The sequence below is a fragment of the Anas platyrhynchos genome, chromosome 10 (assembly GCF_047663525.1).
Source record: "Anas platyrhynchos isolate ZD024472 breed Pekin duck chromosome 10, IASCAAS_PekinDuck_T2T, whole genome shotgun sequence".
NCBI classification, from domain to species: Eukaryota; Metazoa; Chordata; class Aves; order Anseriformes; family Anatidae; genus Anas; species Anas platyrhynchos.
Genome location: NC_092596.1, coordinates 9198625 through 9220730, shown reverse-complemented (window position 1 = coordinate 9220730; position 22106 = coordinate 9198625). Strand labels below are relative to the sequence as shown.

The 22106-nt window shown below is 53.9% G+C and overlaps 1 protein-coding gene across 1 annotated transcript in view; it reads left to right on the top strand.

Annotated features, from left to right (window-relative positions):
• Nucleotides 1-22106, top strand: part of LOC140003284 (endogenous retrovirus group K member 5 Gag polyprotein-like) — a 51172-nt gene that overhangs the window by 1106 nt on the left and 27960 nt on the right. The window lies entirely within an intron of this gene.

Here is a 22106-nt window from a genome sequence, read left to right as displayed (position 1 = left end):
CCCGAGTCTTCCTCACAGTGTACTTTTCACCTTTGGTCAGGAATCTGCTGAGTTGGCATGTTTCTTAATTGCAAGCGCTGGTTGTTGCTAATTCTTCCATTTGTTGTATCTTTATAATGAATTCCAATGTCCAGTTTTGAGATGTATAGTCCTTATATTTGTTTCTCTGTCCGTCTGCCGCTTCCTTATCATGAGTTCCAGTGTCTTGTTTCGAGATATACAGTCCTTGTCTGGGGATTGTCCTTGCCTCCCCAGTGCCTCCTTAATCAGTCTTTGGGGGGTCGTGGGGACGAAGGCCGAGAACTCCTCGTCATCACCACCAGCTGACCCCCTTTGCAGCCTTTGGAGTCTCAGCTGCTCCTCGGCTCTTGCCCAAACCACAGGGTCGGGCTCAGCTGCTTTTTGGGACAGGTTCCCCGCTTTTGTCAGGCTGGGCTCGGCTCGGCTGGGCTCGGCTGGGCTCGGCTCGGCTCGGCTGGGCTCGGCTCGGCTCGGCTCGGCTCCCCTCGGCTCCCCTCGGCTCCGCTCGGCTGGGCTCGGCCCCCCCCGGCCTTGCTTCATTTGCATAGCCCCGCCCCCGATTGCCCCACCGGCCACTCAGCTCTTGGGGCCAGCCGGAGCCCCGCCCCCCGAGGAGGCGGCGGTGGCTCACCGGCTTGAGGCGCTCGCATAACCCTGACCTCGCGACGTGGAGAGAGATCTGAGGTCAGGGGTTCGAGACGCAGCATGGGGGTGCAACGCTCCTCCTTTTGCACACACCTACTCTTGCTTACAATTCCTTCCTCGTTTCTTTCTGCTCTCTGCTCTGCGTTTTTTGCCCTTTTACTCCACTAGGAGCAAGTCCCTTTCATCTGCTACATCCTGCCGATCCTGGCTTCCTAGCAGAATCTTTGCTGGTGGCCCCTTAAGAGTTACTATCTTCAGAGACTTTAGGACTGACTGAAGCCTTCAAATTCACTTCCTCAGAAAAGAGATTCAACAAGGCATCGTCCTGAAGAAGATGGATCCCAGGAACAAATCAAATCCTGTTTCCACAGAATCACAGAATTTCTAGGTTGGAAGAGACCTCAAGATCATCGAGTCCAACCTCTGACCTAACGCTAACAGTCCCCACTAAACCATATCCCTAAGCTCTACATCTAAACGTCTTTTAAAGACCTCCAGGGATGGTGACTCCGCCACCTCCCTGGGCAGCCTTTTCCAGTGCCTAACAACCCTTTCCGTAAAGAAGTTCTTCCTAACATCCAACCTAAAACTCCCCTGGCGCAACTTAAGCCCATTCCCCCTCGTCCTGTCACCAGGCACGTGGGAGAACAGGCCAACCCCCACCTCACGACAGCCTCCTTTGAGGTATCTGTAGAGAGCGATAAGGTCGCCCCTGAGCCTCCTCTTCTCCAGGCTGAACAAGCCCAGCTCCCTCAGCCGCTCCTCGTAGGACTTGTTCTCCAGGCCCCTCACCAGCTTCGTCGCCCTTCTTTGGACCCGCTCAAGCACCTCCATGTCCTTCTTGTAGCGAGGGGCCCAAAACCGAACACAGTACTCGAGGTGCGGCCTCACCAGAGCCGAGTACAGGGGGACGATCACCTCCCTAGCCCTGCTGGTCACACTGTTCCTGATACAAGCCAGGATGCCGCTGGCCTTCTTGGCCACCTGAGCACACTGCTGGCTCATCTTCAGCCGACTGTCCACCATCACTCCCAGGTCCTTCTCTGCCTGGCAGCTCTCCAACCACTCATCTCCCAGCCTGTAGCTCTGCTTGGGGTTATTGCGCCCCAGGTGCAGGACCCGGCGCTTGGCCTTGTTGAACTTCATGCAGTTGACCTCAGCCCATCGGTGCAGCCTATCCAGATCCTCCTGCAGAGCCTTCCTACCCTCGAGCAGATCGACACATGCGCATAGCTTGGTGTCATCTGCAAACTTACTGAGGGTGCACTCGATGCCCTCGTCCAGATCATCAATGAAGATATTAAAGAGGACCGGCCCCAGCACCGAGCCCTGGGGGACGCCACTAGTGACTGGCATCCAACTGGATTTGACTCCATTCACCACGACTCTTTGGGCCCGGCTATCCAGCCAGTTTCTAACCCAACGAAGCGTGCGCCAGTCCAAGCCAAGAGCAGCCAGTTTCTTGAGGAGAATGCTATGGGAGACGGTGTCAAAAGCCTTGCTGAAGTCAAGGTAGACCACATCCACAGCCTTTCCCTCGTCCACCCAGCGCGTCACTTTGTCATAGAAGGAGATCAGGTTCGTCAAGCAGGATCTGCCTTCCATAAACCCATGCTGACTGGGCCTGATCGCCTGCTTGCCCTGCAAGTGCCGCAAGATGACTCTCAAGAGGATCTGCTCCATGAGCTTCCCTGGTACTGAGGTCAAACTGACCGGCCTGTAGTTCCCCGGGTCTGCCCTCCGGCCCTTCTTGTAGGCTAGCAAATGTGACGTCCATCTACAAGTTTTACCCATCTACATGTTTTCCCCGTGCTGCTCCTGGGAGCCAGGACCAGATGTTCCCTTCCGGGTTCAAGACCTTCCCGGTCTGGACGGGAGCTACTTTTCTAATTGCCTTTTGTAATTTCTTCCATGACTTTCCTGTTGTCATCGATTTGAAGACAGCAGCTTGAATCGTTTGGCTTTGTCCATAGGCACCTCCTCCTCGTGCTAGTAAGTCATCGAGGACCAGGAGACGTAGCATTATTGCAGCTCGCATCGCATCTGGGTGGCTTGATCAGCGAGCAAGTCAGGAACCTTGGCGGTTTGGTCGGTGACGCTTTCAAATACTGCCTGCCCCCTTAGGATTCGATGTAGGTTGCACATGGCTATTACCTGCCGAGCTCCTGCAACCACCGCCTTTGTAGACTCTGTTGCGAAGCACGGCCGCAAGCACGACAGACACCAGTTGAGTCAGATCATGCCGCTCCATTTTATGGCCCGAATAGCCTAACTTTTATAGTGAACGTTACAGGGGCGGACAGTGTTTCACACAAGATTCTTGGTCAAAAGCACTCAGACAAACAACTAGAAGAAAACAACCCCACCTGCAAGAAAAGAACCCCCCTTGTGATTAGCGGTCACGTAGACCTAGTCCTTGAGGCCAGCTGCTGGTAACAATATTTTTCTGAGTTCCTTAATTGGGCGGTGTGGGAGTCATTGCCGTGGGAGCTTCTCACAGTTACTCTGGCAGCTTGGTTTGCTCAGCTACAGCAGGCCCTGAGATTTCTAAGGCCTACCCCTGGTTGCTTAAAGCAAGCTCAACTGGAACAATTGTTCCACGAGTACATGGCCACGTCCTGTATGCCAATTCCCAACAGACTCAGCTGCTCCTCGGCTCTTGCCAAAACCACAGGGTCGGGCTCAGCTGCTTTTTGGGACAGGTTCCCCGCTTTTGTCAGGAAACGTCCGTCCTCTGGGAGGGGCCCCGAGACTCCTCGTTTCGGTTCATTTGCACAGCAGCAAGCAAAGACACTCAGCACCAGCTCTTTTCTAACGCCATGAAGCGAGCCCCCGTTCTTCCCTTCCCGGCTTTACCAATCCCGATTGTTTCCTGGGGAGAGAGGCGATGGAGCAAGCCCCCCCTCTCCTAGCCTCTCCTAGCCTCTCCTAGCCTCTCCTAGCCTCTCCTAGCCTCTCCTAGCCCCTCCTAGCCTCTCCTAGCCTCTCCTAGCCCCTCCTAGCCTCTCCTAGCCTCTCCTAGCCCCTCCTAGCCTCTCCTAGCCTCTCCCCCCCCTCCCCTCCTCTCCCTGGCTTCCCTCTCTCCCCTCAGGTATTTCTAGCCACGTCCATGCCCCCTCGGCCCCCCCCGCTCCCCTCGGCTCCGCTCGGCTCCGCTCGGCTCCGCTCGGCCCCCCCCGGCCTTGCTTCATTTGCATAGCCCCGCCCCCGATTGCCCCACCGGCCACTCAGCTCTTGGGGCCAGCCGGAGCCCCTCCTCCCGTGGAGGCGGCGTTAGCCCAGTGGCAAGAGGTGCTCACGTAACCCCTTCCCTATCGAGGCAGGGAGCCACTAGGGTCACGGGTTCGAGGCCTGCCTGGGGGGTTGACCCGCTCTCCCTGTTTTGCACACACATACTCTTGCTTACAATTCCTTCCTCTTTGCTTTCTGCTCTCTGGTGTGGTTTTTTTTGCGTTTTACTCCATTAGGAGCAAGTCCCTTTCATCTGCTAGATCCTGGGGATCCTGGCTGCCCAGCAGAATCTTTGCTCTTGGCCCCTTAAGAGTTACTATCTGGCATTGTATAAACTCACTTTAGGATAGAATAAAACTTGTGGTTAGAAGTTAGCAAGTGTGAGAAACACTCCGTAGCCAATAACTTCGGCTCAGGCGAGGATCTCAGTGAAGTAGTAATTTATTCGCGATTGCAAAGGCGGGCGCCCCACAAGCAGGAGAGAGCGCATCTACTAGTTCCAAAACACAGTTTACATATCTTTTGATGGCAGGACCCTCCGCTGTTTCCCCACTGAGTGGGTAATCCAGGTTCACAATCTATCTGATGCTTCACAAACAATGCACGGCCTTCAGTTGCCGGCCTGTTAAATTTCAAATTTCTTTGGACATTTTTACTGCTTGAAGTGGTAATGTTTCTTCACTTATCTGACTTGACTTGACACCGTGATTTTCACCTAATTGTCCTAAGGAGTCTGGTTGTGTGCATTTTACTAGGTCGCCTGCTAAACTTCCTTATCACTGTAAGCATATCTCAGTACCACCTTCCCTCCTTCTAAACAATGTAACTCTGCAAAAACAACATTTCTACTCCCATAATTCCCCCCTTTTTTTTTTTTTTTTTTTTTTTTTTTATCAACTGTTGATTTTTGCAAAACCTTTCTCTAAGGTGTAACTTGGTAGATTTCTTCTTCTTCGCTTTCTTTGCTTTCCATCTCCTCATTATCACCTTATCTGAGTAAGGTGGTGGCTCCATGGTCATTTGTTTCCATAGTGCGCTTTCAGTTAACCACTGTACTAGTCCTCTTCCACAGGGGATAATGCAGCAACCAATGGCTGTCAAAACTCCTACAGCTACGATCAAGGATGTAAATATGGACATTACCATCCCTTTCCATTTACCAAACCAAGATTCCAACCATCCTGTGATGGAAGTGTCTGCTCCTGAATTTTCTGCCAATTCATCGGCAAGGGTGGTAAGCCCTTGCAATGCTCTTGTTACTGTGCCATCCGGAGCAGTATTGTTAGGGATAAAAGCACAGCAGCAAGCAAAGACACTCAGCACCAGCTCTTTTCTAACGCCATGAAGCGAGCCCCCGTTCTTCCCTTCCCGGCTTTACCAATCCCGATTGTTTCCTGGGGAGAGAGGCGATGGAGCAAGCCCCCCCTCTCCTAGCCTCTCCTAGCCTCTCCTAGCCCCTCCTAGCCTCTCCTAGCCTCTCCTAGCCTCTCCCCCCCCTCCCCTCCTCTCCCTGGCTTCCCTCTCTCCCCTCAGGTATTTCTAGCCACGTCCATGCCCCCTCGGCCCCCCCCGCTCCGCTCGGCTCCGCTCGGCTCCGCTCGGCCCCCCCCGGCCTTGCTTCATTTGCATAGCCCCGCCCCCGATTGCCCCACCGGCCACTCAGCTCTTGGGGCCAGCCGGAGCCCCGCCCCCCGAGGAGGCGGCGGTGGCTCACCGGCTTGAGGCGCTCGCATAACCCTGACCTCGCGACGTGGAGAGAGATCTGAGGTCAGGGGTTCGAGACGCAGCATGGGGGTGCAACGCTCCTCCTTTTGCACACACCTACTCTTGCTTACAATTCCTTCCTCGTTTCTTTCTGCTCTCTGCTCTGCGTTTTTTGCCCTTTTACTCCACTAGGAGCAAGTCCCTTTCATCTGCTACATCCTGCCGATCCTGGCTTCCTAGCAGAATCTTTGCTGGTGGCCCCTTAAGAGTTACTATCTTCAGAGACTTTACGACTGACTGAAGCCTTCAAATTCACTTCCTCAGAAAAGAGATTCAACAAGGCATCGTCCTGAAGAAGATGGATCCCAGGAACAAATCAAATCCTGTTTCCACAGAATCACAGAATTTCTAGGTTGGAAGAGACCTCAAGATCATCGAGTCCAACCTCTGACCTAACGCTAACAGTCCCCACTAAACCATATCCCTAAGCTCTACATCTAAACGTCTTTTAAAGACCTCCAGGGATGGTGACTCCGCCACCTCCCTGGGCAGCCTTTTCCAGTGCCTAACAACCCTTTCCGTAAAGAAGTTCTTCCTAACATCCAACCTAAAACTCCCCTGGCGCAACTTTAGCCCATTCCCCCTCGTCCTGTCACCAGGCACGTGGGAGAACAGGCCAACCCCCACCTCACGACAGCCTCCTTTGAGGTATCTGTAGAGAGCGATAAGGTCGCCCCTGAGCCTCCTCTTCTCCAGGCTGAACAAGCCCAGCTCCCTCAGCCGCTCCTCGTAGGACTTGTTCTCCAGGCCCCTCACCAGCTTCGTCGCCCTTCTTTGGACCCGCTCAAGCACCTCCATGTCCTTCTTGTAGCGAGGGGCCCAAAACCGAACACAGTACTCGAGGTGCGGCCTCACCAGAGCCGAGTACAGGGGGACGATCACCTCCCTAGCCCTGCTGGTCACACTGTTCCTGATACAAGCCAGGATGCCGCTGGCCTTCTTGGCCACCTGAGCACACTGCTGGCTCATCTTCAGCCGACTGTCCACCATCACTCCCAGGTCCTTCTCTGCCTGGCAGCTCTCCAACCACTCATCTCCCAGCCTGTAGCTCTGCTTGGGGTTATTGCGCCCCAGGTGCAGGACCCGGCGCTTGGCCTTGTTGAACTTCATGCAGTTGACCTCAGCCCATCGGTGCAGCCTATCCAGATCCTCCTGCAGAGCCTTCCTACCCTCGAGCAGATCGACACATGCGCATAGCTTGGTGTCATCTGCAAACTTACTGAGGGTGCACTCGATGCCCTCGTCCAGATCATCAATGAAGATATTAAAGAGGACCGGCCCCAGCACCGAGCCCTGGGGGACGCCACTAGTGACTGGCATCCAACTGGATTTGACTCCATTCACCACGACTCTTTGGGCCCGGCTATCCAGCCAGTTTCTAACCCAACGAAGCGTGCGCCAGTCCAAGCCAAGAGCAGCCAGTTTCTTGAGGAGAATGCTATGGGAGACGGTGTCAAAAGCCTTGCTGAAGTCAAGGTAGACCACATCCACAGCCTTTCCCTCGTCCACCCAGCGCGTCACTTTGTCATAGAAGGAGATCAGGTTCGTCAAGCAGGATCTGCCTTCCATAAACCCATGCTGACTGGGCCTGATCGCCTGCTTGCCCTGCAAGTGCCGCAAGATGACTCTCAAGAGGATCTGCTCCATGAGCTTCCCTGGTACTGAGGTCAAACTGACCGGCCTGTAGTTCCCCGGGTCTGCCCTCCGGCCCTTCTTGTAGGCTAGCAAATGTGACGTCCATCTACAAGTTTTACCCATCTACATGTTTTCCCCGTGCTGCTCCTGGGAGCCAGGACCAGATGTTCCCTTCCGGGTTCAAGACCTTCCCGGTCTGGACGGGAGCTACTTTTCTAATTGCCTTTTGTAATTTCTTCCATGACTTTCCTGTTGTCATCGATTTGAAGACAGCAGCTTGAATCGTTTGGCTTTGTCCATAGGCACCTCCTCCTCGTGCTAGTAAGTCATCGAGGACCAGGAGACGTAGCATTATTGCAGCTCGCATCGCATCTGGGTGGCTTGATCAGCGAGCAAGTCAGGAACCTTGGCGGTTTGGTCGGTGACGCTTTCAAATACTGCCTGCCCCCTTAGGATTCGATGTAGGTTGCACATGGCTATTACCTGCCGAGCTCCTGCAACCACCGCCTTTGTAGACTCTGTTGCGAAGCACGGCCGCAAGCACGACAGACACCAGTTGAGTCAGATCATGCCGCTCCATTTTATGGCCCGAATAGCCTAACTTTTATAGTGAACGTTACAGGGGCGGACAGTGTTTCACACAAGATTCTTGGTCAAAAGCACTCAGACAAACAACTAGAAGAAAACAACCCCACCTGCAAGAAAAGAACCCCCCTTGTGATTAGCGGTCACGTAGACCTAGTCCTTGAGGCCAGCTGCTGGTAACAATATTTTTCTGAGTTCCTTAATTGGGCGGTGTGGGAGTCATTGCCGTGGGAGCTTCTCACAGTTACTCTGGCAGCTTGGTTTGCTCAGCTACAGCAGGCCCTGAGATTTCTAAGGCCTACCCCTGGTTGCTTAAAGCAAGCTCAACTGGAACAATTGTTCCACGAGTACATGGCCACGTCCTGTATGCCAATTCCCAACAGACTCAGCTGCTCCTCGGCTCTTGCCCAAACCACAGGGTCGGGCTCAGCTGCTTTTTGGGACAGGTTCCCCGCTTTTGTCAGGAAACGTCCGTCCTCTGGGAGGGGCCCCGAGACTCCTCGTTTCGGTTCATTTGCACAGCAGCAAGCAAAGACACTCAGCACCAGCTCTTTTCTAACGCCATGAAGCGAGCCCCCGTTCTTCCCTTCCCGGCTTTACCAATCCCGATTGTTTCCTGGGGAGAGAGGCGATGGAGCAAGCCCCCCCTCTCCTAGCCTCTCCTAGCCTCTCCTAGCCTCTCCTAGCCCCTCCTAGCCTCTCCTAGCCCCTCCTAGCCCCTCCTAGCCTCTCCTAGCCTCTCCTAGCCCCTCCCCTCCTCTCCCTGGCTTCCCTCTCTCCCCTCAGGTATTTCTAGCCACGTCCATGCCCCCTCGGCCCCCCCCGCTCCCCTCGGCTCCGCTCGGCTCCGCTCGGCCCCCCCCGGCCTTGCTTCATTTGCATAGCCCCGCCCCCGATTGCCCCACCGGCCACTCAGCTCTTGGGGCCAGCCGGAGCCCCTCCTCCCGTGGAGGCGGCGTTAGCCCAGTGGCAAGAGGTGCTCACGTAACCCCTTCCCTATCGAGGCAGGGAGCCACTAGGGTCACGGGTTCGAGGCCTGCCTGGGGGGTTGACCCGCTCTCCCTGTTTTGCACACACATACTCTTGCTTACAATTCCTTCCTCTTTGCTTTCTGCTCTCTGGTGTGGTTTTTTTTGCGTTTTACTCCATTAGGAGCAAGTCCCTTTCATCTGCTAGATCCTGGGGATCCTGGCTGCCCAGCAGAATCTTTGCTCTTGGCCCCTTAAGAGTTACTATCTGGCATTGTATAAACTCACTTTAGGATAGAATAAAACTTGTGGTTAGAAGTTAGCAAGTGTGAGAAACACTCCGTAGCCAATAACTTCGGCTCAGGCGAGGATCTCAGTGAAGTAGTAATTTATTCGCGATTGCAAAGGCGGGCGCCCCACAAGCAGGAGAGAGCGCATCTACTAGTTCCAAAACACAGTTTACATATCTTTTGATGGCAGGACCCTCCGCTGTTTCCCCACTGAGTGGGTAATCCAGGTTCACAATCTATCTGATGCTTCACAAACAATGCACGGCCTTCAGTTGCCGGCCTGTTAAATTTCAAATTTCTTTGGACATTTTTACTGCTTGAAGTGGTAATGTTTCTTCACTTATCTGACTTGACTTGACACCGTGATTTTCACCTAATTGTCCTAAGGAGTCTGGTTGTGTGCATTTTACTAGGTCGCCTGCTAAACTTCCTTATCACTGTAAGCATATCTCAGTACCACCTTCCCTCCTTCTAAACAATGTAACTCTGCAAAAACAACATTTCTACTCCCATAATTCCCCCCTTTTTTTTTTTTTTTTTTTTTTTTTTTTATCAACTGTTGATTTTTGCAAAACCTTTCTCTAAGGTGTAACTTGGTAGATTTCTTCTTCTTCGCTTTCTTTGCTTTCCATCTCCTCATTATCACCTTATCTGAGTAAGGTGGTGGCTCCATGGTCATTTGTTTCCATAGTGCGCTTTCAGTTAACCACTGTACTAGTCCTCTTCCACAGGGGATAATGCAGCAACCAATGGCTGTCAAAACTCCTACAGCTACGATCAAGGATGTAAATATGGACATTACCATCCCTTTCCATTTACCAAACCAAGATTCCAACCATCCTGTGATGGAAGTGTCTGCTCCTGAATTTTCTGCCAATTCATCGGCAAGGGTGGTAAGCCCTTGCAATGCTCTTGTTACTGTGCCATCCGGAGCAGTATTGTTAGGGATAAAAGCACAGCAGCAAGCAAAGACACTCAGCACCAGCTCTTTTCTAACGCCATGAAGCGAGCCCCCGTTCTTCCCTTCCCGGCTTTACCAATCCCGATTGTTTCCTGGGGAGAGAGGCGATGGAGCAAGCCCCCCCTCTCCTAGCCTCTCCTAGCCTCTCCCAGCCTCTCCTAGCCTCTCCCAGCCTCTCCTAGCCTCTCCTAGCCCCTCCTAGCCTCTCCTAGCCTCTCCTAGCCTCTCCTAGCCTCTCCTAGCCTCTCCTAGCCCCTCCTAGCCTCTCCTAGCCTCTCCCCCCCCTCCCCTCCTCTCCCTGGCTTCCCTCTCTCCCCTCAGGTATTTCTAGCCACGTCCATGCCCCCTCGGCCCCCCCCGCTCCGCTCGGCTCCGCTCGGCTCCGCTCGGCCCCGCTCGGCCCCCCCCGGCCTTGCTTCATTTGCATAGCCCCGCCCCCGATTGCCCCACCGGCCACTCAGCTCTTGGGGCCAGCCGGAGCCCCGCCCCCCGAGGAGGCGGCGGTGGCTCACCGGCTTGAGGCGCTCGCATAACCCTGACCTCGCGACGTGGAGAGAGATCTGAGGTCAGGGGTTCGAGACGCAGCATGGGGGTGCAACGCTCCTCCTTTTGCACACACCTACTCTTGCTTACAATTCCTTCCTCGTTTCTTTCTGCTCTCTGCTCTGCGTTTTTTGCCCTTTTACTCCACTAGGAGCAAGTCCCTTTCATCTGCTACATCCTGCCGATCCTGGCTTCCTAGCAGAATCTTTGCTGGTGGCCCCTTAAGAGTTACTATCTTCAGAGACTTTAGGACTGACTGAAGCCTTCAAATTCACTTCCTCAGAAAAGAGATTCAACAAGGCATCGTCCTGAAGAAGATGGATCCCAGGAACAAATCAAATCCTGTTTCCACAGAATCACAGAATTTCTAGGTTGGAAGAGACCTCAAGATCATCGAGTCCAACCTCTGACCTAACGCTAACAGTCCCCACTAAACCATATCCCTAAGCTCTACATCTAAACGTCTTTTAAAGACCTCCAGGGATGGTGACTCCGCCACCTCCCTGGGCAGCCTTTTCCAGTGCCTAACAACCCTTTCCGTAAAGAAGTTCTTCCTAACATCCAACCTAAAACTCCCCTGGCGCAACTTAAGCCCATTCCCCCTCGTCCTGTCACCAGGCACGTGGGAGAACAGGCCAACCCCCACCTCACGACAGCCTCCTTTGAGGTATCTGTAGAGAGCGATAAGGTCGCCCCTGAGCCTCCTCTTCTCCAGGCTGAACAAGCCCAGCTCCCTCAGCCGCTCCTCGTAGGACTTGTTCTCCAGGCCCCTCACCAGCTTCGTCGCCCTTCTTTGGACCCGCTCAAGCACCTCCATGTCCTTCTTGTAGCGAGGGGCCCAAAACCGAACACAGTACTCGAGGTGCGGCCTCACCAGAGCCGAGTACAGGGGGACGATCACCTCCCTAGCCCTGCTGGTCACACTGTTCCTGATACAAGCCAGGATGCCGCTGGCCTTCTTGGCCACCTGAGCACACTGCTGGCTCATCTTCAGCCGACTGTCCACCATCACTCCCAGGTCCTTCTCTGCCTGGCAGCTCTCCAACCACTCATCTCCCAGCCTGTAGCTCTGCTTGGGGTTATTGCGCCCCAGGTGCAGGACCCGGCGCTTGGCCTTGTTGAACTTCATGCAGTTGACCTCAGCCCATCGGTGCAGCCTATCCAGATCCTCCTGCAGAGCCTTCCTACCCTCGAGCAGATCGACACATGCGCATAGCTTGGTGTCATCTGCAAACTTACTGAGGGTGCACTCGATGCCCTCGTCCAGATCATCAATGAAGATATTAAAGAGGACCGGCCCCAGCACCGAGCCCTGGGGGACGCCACTAGTGACTGGCATCCAACTGGACTTGACTCCATTCACCACGACTCTTTGGGCCCGGCTATCCAGCCAGTTTCTAACCCAACGAAGCGTGCGCCAGTCCAAGCCAAGAGCAGCCAGTTTCTTGAGGAGAATGCTATGGGAGACGGTGTCAAAAGCCTTGCTGAAGTCAAGGTAGACCACATCCACAGCCTTTCCCTCGTCCACCCAGCGCGTCACTTTGTCATAGAAGGAGATCAGGTTCGTCAAGCAGGATCTGCCTTCCATAAACCCATGCTGACTGGGCCTGATCGCCTGCTTGCCCTGCAAGTGCCGCAAGATGACTCTCAAGAGGATCTGCTCCATGAGCTTCCCTGGTACTGAGGTCAAACTGACCGGCCTGTAGTTCCCCGGGTCTGCCCTCCGGCCCTTCTTGTAGGCTAGCAAATGTGACGTCCATCTACAAGTTTTACCCATCTACATGTTTTCCCCGTGCTGCTCCTGGGAGCCAGGACCAGATGTTCCCTTCCGGGTTCAAGACCTTCCCGGTCTGGACGGGAGCTACTTTTCTAATTGCCTTTTGTAATTTCTTCCATGACTTTCCTGTTGTCATCGATTTGAAGACAGCAGCTTGAATCGTTTGGCTTTGTCCATAGGCACCTCCTCCTCGTGCTAGTAAGTCATCGAGGACCAGGAGACGTAGCATTATTGCAGCTCGCATCGCATCTGGGTGGCTTGATCAGCGAGCAAGTCAGGAACCTTGGCGGTTTGGTCGGTGACGCTTTCAAATACTGCCTGCCCCCTTAGGATTCGATGTAGGTTGCACATGGCTATTACCTGCCGAGCTCCTGCAACCACCGCCTTTGTAGACTCTGTTGCGAAGCACGGCCGCAAGCACGACAGACACCAGTTGAGTCAGATCATGCCGCTCCATTTTATGGCCCGAATAGCCTAACTTTTATAGTGAACGTTACAGGGGCGGACAGTGTTTCACACAAGATTCTTGGTCAAAAGCACTCAGACAAACAACTAGAAGAAAACAACCCCACCTGCAAGAAAAGAACCCCCCTTGTGATTAGCGGTCACGTAGACCTAGTCCTTGAGGCCAGCTGCTGGTAACAATATTTTTCTGAGTTCCTTAATTGGGCGGTGTGGGAGTCATTGCCGTGGGAGCTTCTCACAGTTACTCTGGCAGCTTGGTTTGCTCAGCTACAGCAGGCCCTGAGATTTCTAAGGCCTACCCCTGGTTGCTTAAAGCAAGCTCAACTGGAACAATTGTTCCACGAGTACATGGCCACGTCCTGTATGCCAATTCCCAACAGACTCAGCTGCTCCTCGGCTCTTGCCCAAACCACAGGGTCGGGCTCAGCTGCTTTTTGGGACAGGTTCCCCGCTTTTGTCAGGAAACGTCCGTCCTCTGGGAGGGGCCCCGAGACTCCTCGTTTCGGTTCATTTGCACAGCAGCAAGCAAAGACACTCAGCACCAGCTCTTTTCTAACGCCATGAAGCGAGCCCCCGTTCTTCCCTTCCCGGCTTTACCAATCCCGATTGTTTCCTGGGGAGAGAGGCGATGGAGCAAGCCCCCCCTCTCCTAGCCTCTCCTAGCCTCTCCTAGCCTCTCCTAGCCTCTCCTAGCCTCTCCTAGCCCCTCCTAGCCTCTCCTAGCCTCTCCTAGCCCCTCCTAGCCTCTCCTAGCCTCTCCTAGCCCCTCCTAGCCTCTCCTAGCCTCTCCTAGCCTCTCCTAGCCCCTCCTAGCCTCTCCTAGCCTCTCCCCCCCCTCCCCTCCTCTCCCTGGCTTCCCTCTCTCCCCTCAGGTATTTCTAGCCACGTCCATGCCCCCTCGGCCCCCCCCGCTCCCCTCGGCTCCGCTCGGCTCCGCTCGGCCCCCCCCGGCCTTGCTTCATTTGCATAGCCCCGCCCCCGATTGCCCCACCGGCCACTCAGCTCTTGGGGCCAGCCGGAGCCCCTCCTCCCGTGGAGGCGGCGTTAGCCCAGTGGCAAGAGGTGCTCACGTAACCCCTTCCCTATCGAGGCAGGGAGCCACTAGGGTCACGGGTTCGAGGCCTGCCTGGGGGGTTGACCCGCTCTCCCTGTTTTGCACACACATACTCTTGCTTACAATTCCTTCCTCTTTGCTTTCTGCTCTCTGGTGTGTTTTTTTTTGCGTTTTACTCCATTAGGAGCAAGTCCCTTTCATCTGCTAGATCCTGGGGATCCTGGCTGCCCAGCAGAATCTTTGCTCTTGGCCCCTTAAGAGTTACTATCTGGCATTGTATAAACTCACTTTAGGATAGAATAAAACTTGTGGTTAGAAGTTAGCAAGTGTGAGAAACACTCCGTAGCCAATAACTTCGGCTCAGGCGAGGATCTCAGTGAAGTAGTAATTTATTCGCGATTGCAAAGGCGGGCGCCCCACAAGCAGGAGAGAGCGCATCTACTAGTTCCAAAACACAGTTTACATATCTTTTGATGGCAGGACCCTCCGCTGTTTCCCCACTGAGTGGGTAATCCAGGTTCACAATCTATCTGATGCTTCACAAACAATGCACGGCCTTCAGTTGCCGGCCTGTTAAATTTCAAATTTCTTTGGACATTTTTACTGCTTGAAGTGGTAATGTTTCTTCACTTATCTGACTTGACTTGACACCGTGATTTTCACCTAATTGTCCTACGGAGTCTGGTTGTGTGCATTTTACTAGGTCGCCTGCTAAACTTCCTTATCACTGTAAGCATATCTCAGTACCACCTTCCCTCCTTCTAAACAATGTAACTCTGCAAAAACCACATTTCTACTCCCATAATTCCCCCCTTTTCTTTTTTTTTTTTTTTATCAACTGTTGATTTTTGCAAAACCTTTCTCTAAGGTGTAACTTGGTAGATTTCTTCTTCTTCGCTTTCTTTGCTTTCCATCTCCTCATTATCACCTTATCTGAGTAAGGTGGTGGCTCCATGGTCATTTGTTTCCATAGTGCGCTTTCAGTTAACCACTGTACTAGTCCTCTTCCACAGGGGATAATGCAGCAACCAATGGCTGTCAAAACTCCTACAGCTACGATCAAGGATGTAAATATGGACATTACCATCCCTTTCCATTTACCAAACCAAGATTCCAACCATCCTGTGATGGAAGTGTCTGCTCCTGAATTTTCTGCCAATTCATCGGCAAGGGTGGTAAGCCCTTGCAATGCTCTTGTTACTGTGCCATCCGGAGCAGTATTGTTAGGGATAAAAGCACAGCAGCAAGCAAAGACACTCAGCACCAGCTCTTTTCTAACGCCATGAAGCGAGCCCCCGTTCTTCCCTTCCCGGCTTTACCAATCCCGATTGTTTCCTGGGGAGAGAGGCGATGGAGCAAGCCCCCCCTCTCCTAGCCTCTCCTAGCCCCTCCTAGCCTCTCCTGGCCTGTCCTAGCCTCTCCTAGCCTCTCCTAGCCTCTCCTAGCCTCTCCTAGCCTCTCCTGGCCTCTCCTGGTCTCTCTTGGCCTCTCCTGGCCTCTCCTAGCCTCTCCCCCCCCTCCCCTCCTCTCCCTGGCTTCCCTCTCTCCCCTCAGGTATTTCTAGCCACGTCCATGCCCCCTCGGCCCCCCCCGCTCCCCTCGGCGCCCCCCCGGCTCCGCTCGGCTCCGCTCGGCTCCGCTCGGCTCCCCTCGGCTCCGCTCGGCTCCGCTCGGCCCCCCCCGGCCTTGCTTCATTTGCATAGCCCCGCCCCCGATTGCCCCACCGGCCACTCAGCTCTTGGGGCCAGCCGGAGCCCCGCCCCCCGAGGAGGCGGCGGTGGCTCACCGGCTTGAGGCGCTCGCATAACCCTGACCTCGCGACGTGGAGAGAGATCTGAGGTCAGGGGTTCGAGACGCAGCATGGGGGTGCAACGCTCCTCCTTTTGCACACACATACTCTTGCTTACAATTCCTTCCTCGTTTCTTTCTGCTCTCTGCTCTGCGTTTTTTGCCCTTTTACTCCATTATTGGCAAGTCCCTTTCATCTGGGAGATCCTGCCGATCCTGGCTTCCTAGCAGAATCTTTGCTGGTGGCCCCTTAAGAGTTACTATCTTCAGAGACTTTAGGACTGACTGAAGCCTTCAAATTCACTTCCTCAGAAAAGAGATTCAACAAGGCATCATCCTGAAGAAGATGGATCCCAGGAACAAATCAAATCCTGTTTCCACAGAATCACAGAATTTCTAGGTTGGAAGAGACCTCAAGATCATCGAGTCCAACCTCTGACCTAACGCTAACAGTCCCCACTAAACCATATCCCTAAGCTCTACATCTAAACTTCTTTTGAAGACTTCCAGGGACGGTGACTCCTCCACCTCCCTGGGCAGCCTGTTCCAATGCCTCACAACCCTTTCCGTAAAAAAGCTCTTCCTAACATCTAACCTAAAACTCCCCTGGCGCAACTTTAGCCCATTCCCCCTCGTCCTGTCACCAGGCACGTGGGAGAACAGGCCAGCCCCCACCTCACGACAGCCTCCTTTGAGGTATCTGTAGAGAGCGATAAGGTCGCCCCTGAGCCTCCTCTTCTCCAGGCTGAACAAGCCCAGCTCCCTCAGCCGCTCCTCGTAGGACTTGTTCTCCAGGCCCCTCACCAGCTTCGTCGCCCTTCTTTGGACCCGCTCAAGCACCTCCATGTCCTTCTTGTAGCGAGGGGCCCAAAACCGAACACAGTACTCGAGGTGCGGCCTCACCAGAGCCGAGTACAGGGGGACGATCACCTCCCTAGCCCTGCTGGTCACACTGTTCCTGATACAAGCCAGGATGCCGCTGGCCTTCTTGGCCACCTGAGCACACTGCTGGCTCATATTCAGCCGACTGTCCACCATCACTCCCAGGTCCTTCTCTGCCTGGCAGCTCTCCAACCACTCATCTCCCAGCCTGTAGCTCTGCTTGGGGTTATTGCGCCCCAGGTGCAGGACCCGGCGCTTGGCCTTGTTGAACTTCATGCAGTTGACCTCAGCCCATCGGTGCAGCCTATCCAGATCCTCCTGCAGAGCCTTCCTACCCTCGAGCAGATCGACACATGCGCATAGCTTGGTGTCATCTGCAAACTTACTGAGGGTGCACTCGATGCCCTCGTCCAGATCATCAATGAAGATATTAAAGAGGACCGGCCCCAGCACCGAGCCCTGGGGGACGCCACTAGTGACTGGCATCCAACTGGACTTGACTCCATTCACCACGACTCTTTGGGCCCGGCTATCCAGCCAGTTTCTAACCCAACGAAGCGTGCGCCAGTCCAAGCCAAGAGCAGCCAGTTTCTTGAGGAGAATGCTGTGGGAGACGGTGTCAAAAGCCTTGCTGAAGTCAAGGTAGACCACATCCACAGCCTTTCCCTCGTCCACCCAGCGCGTCACTTTGTCATAGAAGGAGATCAGGTTCGTCAAGCAGGATCTGCCTTCCATAAACCCATGCTGACTGGGCCTGATCGCCTGCTTGCCCTGCAAGTGCCGCAAGATGACTCTCAAGAGGATCTGCTCCATGAGCTTCCCTGGTACTGAGGTCAAACTGACCGGCCTGTAGTTGCCCGGGTCTGCCCTCCGGCCCTTCTTGTAGGCTAGCAAATGTGACGCCCATCTACAAGTTTTACCCATCTACATGTTTTCCCCGTGCTGCTCCTGGGAGCCAGGACCAGATGTTCCCTTGCAGGTTCAAGACCTTCCCGGTCTGGACGGGAGCTACTTTTCTAATTGCCTTTTGTAATTTCTTCCATGACTTTCCTGTTGTCATCGATTTGAAGACAGCAGCTTGAATCGTTTGGCTTTGTCCATAGGCACTTTGTAAAGTGGGGATGTTTATCGGTTTGTAAGGTTTCTTCAGCGCTGGGCAGCACGGGGGTAGGCCCACCAAAATCGTGCCTGCCTGACGGGGCAACTTGCCCTGGTTCTATGCAGCCAAGAGCTACACGTGCACAAAGTTTCCCAACGCGCCTAGACACGTTCCTAACCTAGCTCCGCTTCGTCTTCAGATGAGCTCCAAGGAGTCATTTCCATGAGCTCCTCCTGTCTGCACTTGCGCACCTTCTCCTCTCCTGGTGGTGGTCTTGATTCAAAGATCGAAGCCGAAATTCCTTTAAGTGGTGTATTCTTTATTGCAGCGCTGGATGCACGGGGGATCTCTCCACCTATCGTGCATACCCAAAGCGGAAAGCAGTCTGGAATTTATACAATCAATCTATCAATATTCTACAAGCGCCTATACATATTCATTACCTATCCCGCCTTCCCTCGCTTCTCATGCTAATTAGCCTTTTGGCACTTTGTGCCTGCATAGAGCCTCCCAAGAATTGTGGGCAGGGGTCTTTGGGACGTGGGCAGGGGTCTTGGGGAGGAAGACCCCGAGTCTTCCTCACAGTGTACTTTTCACCTTTGGTCAGGAATCTGCTGAGTTGGCATGTTTCTTAATTGCAAGCGCTGGTTGTTGCTAATTCTTCCATTTGTTGTATCTTTATAATGAATTCCAATGTCCAGTTTTGAGATGTATAGTCCTTATATTTGTTTCTCTGTCCGTCTGCCGCTTCCTTATCATGAGTTCCAGTGTCTTGTTTCGAGATATACAGTCCTTGTCTGGGGATTGTCCTTGCCTCCCCAGTGCCTCCTTAATCAGTCTTTGGGGGGTCGTGGGGACGAAGGCCGAGAACTCCTCGTCATCACCACCAGCTGACCCCCTTTGCAGCCTTTGGAGACTCAGCTGCTCCTCGGCTCTTGCCCAAACCACAGGGTCGGGCTCAGCTGCTTTTTGGGACAGGTTCCCCGCTTTTGTCAGGCTGGGCTGGGCTCGGCTGGGCTCGGCTCGGCTCGGCTCCCCTCGGCTCCCCTCGGCTCCGCTCGGCTGGGCTCGGCCCCCCCCGGCCTTGCTTCATTTGCATAGCCCCGCCCCCGATTGCCCCACCGGCCACTCAGCTCTTGGGGCCAGCCGGAGCCCCTCCTCCCGTGGAGGCGGCGTTAGCCCAGTGGCAAGAGGTGCTCACGTAACCCCTTCCCTATCGAGGCAGGGAGCCACTAGGGTCACGGGTTCGAGGCCTGCCTGGGGGGTTGACCCGCTCTCCCTGTTTTGCACACACATACTCTTGCTTACAATTCCTTCCTCTTTGCTTTCTGCTCCCTGGTGTGGTTTTTTTTGCGTTTTACTCCATTAGGAGCAAGTCCCTTTCATCTGCTAGATCCTGGGGATCCTGGCTGCCCAGCAGAATCTTTTCTCTTGGCCCCTTAAGAGTTACTATCTGGCATTGTATAAACTCACTTTAGGATAGAATAAAACTTGTGGTTAGAAGTTAGCAAGTGTGAGAAACACTCCGTAGCCAATAACTTCGGCTCAGGCGAGGATCTCAGTGAAGTAGTAATTTATTCGCGATTGCAAAGGCGGGCGCCCCACAAGCAGGAGAGAGCGCATCTACTAGTTCCAAAACACAGTTTACATATCTTTTGATGGCAGGACCCTCCGCTGTTTCCCCACTGAGTGGGTAATCCAGGTTCACAATCTATCTGATGCTTCACAAACAATGCACGGCCTTCAGTTGCCGGCCTGTTAAATTTCAAATTTCTTTGGACATTTTTACTGCTTGAAGTGGTAATGTTTCTTCACTTATCTGACTTGACTTGACACCGTGATTTTCACCTAATTGTCCTAAGGAGTCTGGTTGTGTGCATTTTACTAGGTCGCCTGCTAAACTTCCTTATCACTGTAAGCATATCTCAGTACCACCTTCCCTCCTTCTAAACAATGTAACTCTGCAAAAACCACATTTCTACTCCCATAATTCCCCCCTTTTCTTTTTTTTTTTTTTTTATCAACTGTTGATTTTTGCAAAACCTTTCTCTAAGGTGTAACTTGGTAGATTTCTTCTTCTTCGCTTTCTTTGCTTTCCATCTCCTCATTATCACCTTATCTGAGTAAGGTGGTGGCTCCATGGTCATTTGTTTCCATAGTGCGCTTTCAGTTAACCACTGTACTAGTCCTCTTCCACAGGGGATAATGCAGCAACCAATGGCTGTCAAAACTCCTACAGCTACGATCAAGGATGTAAATATGGACATTACCATCCCTTTCCATTTACCAAACCAAGATTCCAACCATCCTGTGATGGAAGTGTCTGCTCCTGAATTTTCTGCCAATTCATCGGCAAGGGTGGTAAGCCCTTGCAATGCTCTTGTTACTGTGCCATCCGGAGCAGTATTGTTAGGGATAAAAGCACAGCAGCAAGCAAAGACACTCAGCACCAGCTCTTTTCTAACGCCATGAAGCGAGCCCCCGTTCTTCCCTTCCCGGCTTTACCAATCCCGATTGTTTCCTGGGGAGAGAGGCGATGGAGCAAGCCCCCCCTCTCCTAGCCTCTCCTAGCCCCTCCTAGCCTCTCCTGGCCTGTCCTAGCCTCTCCTGGCCTCTCCTGGTCTCTCTTGGCCTCTCCTGGCCTCTCCTAGCCTCTCCCCCCCCTCCCCTCCTCTCCCTGGCTTCCCTCTCTCCCCTCAGGTATTTCTAGCCACGTCCATGCCCCCTCGGCCCCCCCCGCTCCCCTCGGCGCCCCCCCGGCTCCGCTCGGCTCCGCTCGGCTCCGCTCGGCTCCGCTCGGCCCCCCCCGGCCTTGCTTCATTTGCATAGCCCCGCCCCCGATTGCCCCACCGGCCACTCAGCTCTTGGGGCCAGCCGGAGCCCCGCCCCCCGAGGAGGCGGCGGTGGCTCACCGGCTTGAGGCGCTCGCATAACCCTGACCTCGCGACGTGGAGAGAGATTTGAGGTCAGGGGTTCGAGACGCAGCATGGGGGTGCAACGCTCCTCCTTTTGCACACACCTACTCTTGCTTACAATTCCTTCCTCGTTTCTTTCTGCTCTCTGCTCTGCGTTTTTTGCCCTTTTACTCCATTATTGGCAAGTCCCTTTCATCTGGGAGATCCTGCCGATCCTGGCTTCCTAGCAGAATCTTTGCTGGTGGCCCCTTAAGAGTTACTATCTTCAGAGACTTTAGGACTGACTGAAGCCTTCAAATTCACTTCCTCAGAAAAGAGATTCAACAAGGCATCATCCTGAAGAAGATGGATCCCAGGAACAAATCAAATCCTGTTTCCACAGAATCACAGAATTTCTAGGTTGGAAGAGACCTCAAGATCATCGAGTCCAACCTCTGACCTAACGCTAACAGTCCCCACTAAACCATATCCCTAAGCTCTACATCTAAACTTCTTTTGAAGACTTCCAGGGACGGTGACTCCTCCACCTCCCTGGGCAGCCTGTTCCAATGCCTCACAACCCTTTCCGTAAAAAAGCTCTTCCTAACATCTAACCTAAAACTCCCCTGGCGCAACTTTAGCCCATTCCCCCTCGTCCTGTCACCAGGCACGTGGGAGAACAGGCCAGCCCCCACCTCACGACAGCCTCCTTTGAGGTATCTGTAGAGAGCGATAAGGTCGCCCCTGAGCCTCCTCTTCTCCAGGCTGAACAAGCCCAGCTCCCTCAGCCGCTCCTCGTAGGACTTGTTCTCCAGGCCCCTCACCAGCTTCGTCGCCCTTCTTTGGACCCGCTCAAGCACCTCCATGTCCTTCTTGTAGCGAGGGGCCCAAAACCGAACACAGTACTCGAGGTGCGGCCTCACCAGAGCCGAGTACAGGGGGACGATCACCTCCCTAGCCCTGCTGGTCACACTGTTCCTGATACAAGCCAGGATGCCGCTGGCCTTCTTGGCCACCTGAGCACACTGCTGGCTCATATTCAGCCGACTGTCCACCATCACTCCCAGGTCCTTCTCTGCCCGGCAGCTCTCCAACCACTCATCTCCCAGCCTGTAGCTCTGCTTGGGGTTATTGCGCCCCAGGTGCAGGACCCGGCGCTTGGCCTTGTTGAACTTCATGCAGTTGACCTCAGCCCATCGGTGCAGCCTATCCAGATCCTCCTGCAGAGCCTTCCTACCCTCGAGCAGATCGACACATGCGCATAGCTTGGTGTCATCTGCAAACTTACTGAGGGTGCACTCGATGCCCTCGTCCAGATCATCAATGAAGATATTAAAGAGGACCGGCCCCAGCACCGAGCCCTGGGGGACGCCACTAGTGACTGGCATCCAACTGGACTTGACTCCATTCACCACGACTCTTTGGGCCCGGCTATCCAGCCAGTTTCTAACCCAACGAAGCGTGCGCCAGTCCAAGCCAAGAGCAGCCAGTTTCTTGAGGAGAA